At 30.9% G+C, this 6,000-nt stretch overlaps 1 long non-coding RNA gene across 1 annotated transcript in view; it reads left to right on the top strand.

Moving 5' to 3' along the window:
* The first annotated feature begins 2,004 nt into the window (after nt 1–2,004).
* The window catches only part of LOC116070567, a 79,740-nt gene continuing 75,744 nt past the window's right edge, over nt 2,005–6,000 (top strand). Inside the window, exon 1 of the long non-coding RNA XR_004110467.1 lies at nt 2,005–2,036. This is a non-coding gene — a long non-coding RNA (uncharacterized LOC116070567). The remainder of the gene's footprint in view (nt 2,037–6,000) is intronic.

Genomic DNA, 6,000 nt, shown 5'->3' with positions numbered 1-6,000 from the left:
GGAGGGAGGGAGAGAGAGATTTCACAGGCTGTAGATCTCAAATGTCCCGGTGTTAGTTTTGTTTTTATTCCTTTCACACCTGTTCTCTGTCCTACCCTATTTATTTCCCTTCTTAAGCTTCCCTCTCCATTATTCCCTTTCATATTACTTGTATTCTACTATCTGAAGTGCATTAAGATCTTCCTTTTATTTCCTCACCAATCATCTCTCTCTGGTTTGCTGGATTCTGTAGGTATCCCAAGTTAATTGATGCTAAAATCTATATATGAGTGTTAACACTCAACATTTGTCTTTCTTAGTCAGGATTACCTCACTCTCATATGTTTTCCTGTTTTTTTTCATTTAAATTCAAATTTCATAGTTTTTCTTTTTGTGCAATAAAAATATTTAAAACACCAATGAAAGTGTTTGCAGAAAAGATCAGAAGATGAAAAGATATCCCACATACATAGATTGGTAAAATTCATGTAAAAATGACCATTATACTAAAATCAATCTATAGATTTAGTTAAGTTCCCACAAAATTCCAACACAATTCTTTACAGATTTTTTTTATTTTAAGATTTGTATGGAAACACAAAAGATGCCATATAGTTCAATCACAGGCATCAAAGTTAGTTCTTAAATTCTGAAAGGAGTATTAGAAAGGACATAATGCCAGACAAGGATTTTATGAATAGAAGTCCAATAAACCAGTAATAGGATGAACAAGTAGGATATAATAAAACTGAAGAGCAAAAAGCATCTGTACTTTAAAAGAAACTATTACTTAACTGGAGAGAGACAAAATGGGAAAAAATGGCCAGCAATACATATAACAGTGTATTGGTGTCCAGACTGTAAAAATAATTAAACCACCACCACCACCACCACCACCACCACCACCACCACCACAACAACAACAACAACAAATCAGCCAACCAAGTGAAACATTAGACTATAGAACTAAATCGAGAATTCTTAGAAGAAGATATCTATGGATGCATTTATCACCAGGGAAATGCAAATTGAAACTGTTTTGAGATTTCATCTTGCTGCAGACAGAATGGCTAGGATTAAGAAAACAAAACTCAAAAACTGCTAGCAAGGATTTTGAGAAAAAAAAAAGAATACTCATGTACTATCAGTAGGAGTAAAATTAGTGAAGATACTGTGCATTTTTGAAGAGCTAGAAATAGATCTACTGTATGACCTAGTTATACCATTTCTAGACATATACCCATAGGACTTTACTTTTCATGACAGAGACACAAGTTCATTCATGTCACTTAATGCTCTACTCACACTAGCCAAGGTAAAAAAAACTGATATAAGGATCAACTGGTGAATGGAAAATAAATATATGGTACCTATACACAGTGGAATCTCATTCAATTATAAAGAAAAAAATAAGGCTCATCTGGTTCACAAGAGAACCTAAAAGGATATTAATAAAGAGTAGAAAAGTAAAACCCAGACAGAATTAGAAAGAGAGTATTAAACAGAGACATTAAAGATAGAAGTTTGATTGAGTGTGCTGAATGCTTGTTTGCTTATCAGTTCAAATCATTTGTTTAATTGTTGTCATCAAGGGAATGTCATATAAATTAATTTTGAGAAATAATATGTGGTGTCTCCTCATTTAAAAAGTCTATTTTACCTCAGCTTTACTTCTGATTCCAAAGTAACTTTATATTTAAATCTAAATTTCCTTTGATGTTGAATATTTATATTAATGAGGGTTAATTTCATATCTTTGGAAGTAACTTATGCTCTTGGTTATGTTTCTAGAATTAAATGATAAACATGATGGAGAAACAAAGTACTATTCTCATAAAATACCCAGACTGGTCGGATCTGCACAATGAGTAACAAATAAAAGTTAATACAATTTAAATAAAAACATTTAAAATGGTTCTAAAACATTCTAACTTTGAAACCACGTTCTACATACCTTTTCTCATACCCTAGATAAACATAGCTCTCACCTTTCATCAAAATGATATCCTTTTATTTTCAGATGGAGACCATTACAGAAAGATACCACTGGTCAAATTGTAAGTAATGGATTGTGTGGTGCCCAACAATAAATTACATATCTACAATAGAATCCTTAAATGGAATTCTCTCTGTATAGAAAGGGTGATGCTGAAAGATCCTACAAGCCAGAAAACTGGCAAGTCACCTCACTAATATGTATGATTGCTTGCATAGGTCCAGACAGAGAATAACAGATGTGACATCCCAAAAGGGAGGGAGGAAATCTTACAAAGTTCCAACAATAGATGAGCTATACACAAGTAATAGACAGAGAAAAAACAATCAGTCTTAAATGACTCAGTCTCAAGTAGTGAACCCAAAGAAAATGTATCTGAGCAAGATTAAATGATCTCAGAAGATATCTACAAATGTATATGCACATATGATAACAATATTAAAATACTGAAAGGAAGAAAGATTTAGGGAAATAATGTAAATACAGTACTATTTTAGGAAATCTTAAAGCATAAGCCTATTAAATATGGTGCTAAACTGAAATTTCAACTATTAGTAATATATGAATGAATACAAATTTGTTTTCTTTTAAGAAAACTCTAAATGCTATACACAAATCAAAGAAGAATACATTGGGATGATAGTATAATACAAGTATTATACTATAATATAATTATAAAAGCTACACTGCTGATAACCCAAGACTAGAAGTTTACATTGAATAAATCGACATAGAGGATGGGATTGATGAATTTCTTTTTAAAAAGAAACATATTCAAAGATAAAAGAAAATATTAAAATTTGGAAACTCAATTCCTTATAGATCTTCTAAAACTAAACTTCTTGATATTTTCATCTAAAAGTTTAGAAGGTAAATAATAAATATGATAAAATTTTATATAATTAAATGTTCTACAACTCATTAAATTGTTCAGCCATTTATTTGTCAGCAAAATCTAGTAAGAATAGTACAATAAAGAAAGAAATTTACAAACTTAAAATTCGGAAGCCATAATGTTTAAATAAAAATGCTGTTAAAAATAATGAACATTAAAGCAGAATTACAAGAGTAGTTTAATATTTAAAAAGAAATTAACATAATTTAATAACAAGCCAAGAGCAGAAAATATGGTAATTTCCGATGAAACAAAATACGTTTTCATAAAATTTATTAAGTAAGTGATATAACAAAGACCTATTAATGAAAAGGTCATAAAACAATTTCTAAATCTGATGAAGAGTTCTTATTATGAACCAAACAGCTTATAACATTCTCAAGAGATGAATATAAATTTTCTCTGTAGACAAGAACAACATCACTACGTATTTAAGGAGTTATTTTGCTTTATCATCAATTCTGACGTGAAGTAGAATTTCTTCACAATATTTCAAAAAGCTATGAAAAATCTACATCAAGCATACTTGAAGAGAAGAATTTTAGGCTTTCCAACTATGAACATGAATGGAAAACTGTGTGTCTCTTGTCTCTAATTTCCTATGTAGTATTGAAATTATACTTAATTCAATATGAATGAGAACTAAACACAAGTATATAAGTTGGAAAGAAAGAACTAAAACTATATTGTTAGTAGAGGGCATTTTGTATGCACAGACTATGAATCATGAAACCACCTGCTGGAACTAATAAGCAATTATAGCAAGGTTACAGAAAACAAGTTTATATAATCTGCTCAAGTTGATTGTTTTTATATACAGTAGCAAAACCAAGTGAAATTGAAATTAAAAACACAAAACCAGTTACATTAATACAAAACAAAAAATACTTAGTAAAGGACCCAGTAAAATATATTCCAAGATTTACATGGCAAAACTGACAAAAATTATAGTCAGAAAATCAAATAGAAGTAAAGAAATGAAGGAATTCTTCATGGTTATCAGTAGGGATATTTAATATTGCTAAATGCAGCTTTGCTTAATTTTGTCTATAGGTTCAATAAAATTATATTAAGTTATCTTATTATTAATGGTAAATAGATCCTAAAGCTTATAAGAAGAGAACAGATGCAGAATAGCCCACATAGAGTTGAATCAGAAAAGTGACATTCTACATCATCATGCAACTTCACGTTTTACTCTAAAGCTATGGTGATCAAGGCAGAGTGATACTGGGAGTGATCTAATAAATGGAATGTAATAGATATCTGAGAAGTAGATCCATGGGAATATGTCCTACAAATATTTCAAAAGGTAGTGAAGGCAATTAAACAGGTAATAATTGTATTAATTGAAAATGGAGCTGGAACAACAGTATGTGTTTGTGACGAAAAAAAAATGAATCTAATCTTCCATAAAAATGAACTTAAAAGCATTCATACAAACAAATATAAATCATAAAACTTTATGTTCATGTACTGTATTGGGAATTTCCAACACCTGTAGGGCTGACCCTTTTTGGCTATCTACAAGATAGACCACAGAGATCATCCCCATCAATAGAACATGCACACCAGGATGCCATAACTAACAAGGGAAGCAGCAAGCAAGGACCTCCATTTTTACCCAGGTTCTTTGGGCCTGTGGATGGTAGCCTGGTTATTTCTCACTTTATGTCTAATGTTCACTTACAAGAGAATACTTGTCTTTCTGGCTCTGGGTTACTTCACTCAGGATGATATTCTCAACTTACATAAATTTAACTGTAAAACTCATAATGTCTTTGTTTTTAATAGCTGAATAGTATTCCATTGGTTATATGTACCACATTTTCTGTATTCATTCTCCTTTTGAGGAACATTATGGTTGTTTAGTTTCTTGCTATTACAAACTAAGCTATTAAAAACAGTTGAGCAACTGTCCTTGTGATATAGCCAGATATCTTTTGAGTATATAACCAGAAATGGCATAGCTGGATCTTGAGGTGGAAGATTTCCAAGTTTTCAGAACAAATAAAAAAATAATTTAAAGTCTTCCTATAATTCAATGAAAATGAATGCTCAACGTACACAAACTTATGTGACACAATGAAAGCAGTGTTAAGAAGAGAATTCATAGCACTAAGTGTCTTCAAAAAGATATTTAAGAGATCTCATACTAACAATTTAACAGCACACCTGAAAGCTCTAGAACAAAAAGAATCAAAAACACCCAAGAGGAGTAGAAGGCAGGAAATAGTTAAACTCAGGGCTAAAGTCATTCAATTAGAAACAAATAGAACAATACAAAGAGTCCACAAATCCAAGAACTGGTTCTCTGACAAAATCAACAACATAGACAAACCCTTAGACAAACTAGCTAAATAGCACAGAGTCAGAATCCAAATAAACAAAATCAGATATAAAAAGAGAGGCATAACAACAGAACCCAAGGAAGTTAAAAAAAATCAGGTCTTACTTTTACGAGCCTATACTTGACAAAACTGGGAAATTTATATGAAATGGAAGTATTTTTAGACAGATGTCACTTACCAAAGTTAAATCAAGATTAGGTAAACTATCAAAGCAGTACAATAATGCTAAGGAAATAAAAACAGTCATTAACATTCTCTCAAGCCAAAAAATACCAGGGCCAGATGCTTTTAATGCAAAATTCTACCAGAATTTCAAAGAGCTGATTCCAATACTCCTCAAACAATTCCATGAAATACAATCTGAAAGAAATGTATCACATTCATTCAATGAGGCCCCAGTTGCCCTGATACATAAAAAACACAAAGACTCAAGTAAGAAAGAGTACTTCAGACAAATTTTGGCCATGAACATCAGAATTAAAATATTCAATAACATTCTCTCAAACAAAATCTAAGAACATTTCAAAACCATACTTCATTATCATCAAGTTTAGCTTCATACTAAGGGGTCAGGGATGGTTCAATATGATCATATATAATCAAACTCAAGGAAAAAAATATAATCCTTTCATTAGATACTGAAAAGTGCTTCAACAAAGTCCAAAAGGTCTTTATGTTAGAAGTTGAAGAGATTAGGAATTCAAGTCACATACCAAAACATTATAAAACCAATAAACAGAAAACCAATAGCCAATATCAAATTAAATAGAGAGAAACTT

Source organism: Mastomys coucha, unplaced genomic scaffold, assembly GCF_008632895.1.
Source record: "Mastomys coucha isolate ucsf_1 unplaced genomic scaffold, UCSF_Mcou_1 pScaffold22, whole genome shotgun sequence".
NCBI lineage: Eukaryota > Metazoa > Chordata > Mammalia > Rodentia > Muridae > Mastomys > Mastomys coucha.
Note: the sequence above shows the minus strand (reverse complement) of the source record. Positions and strands in the feature narration are given on the sequence as shown.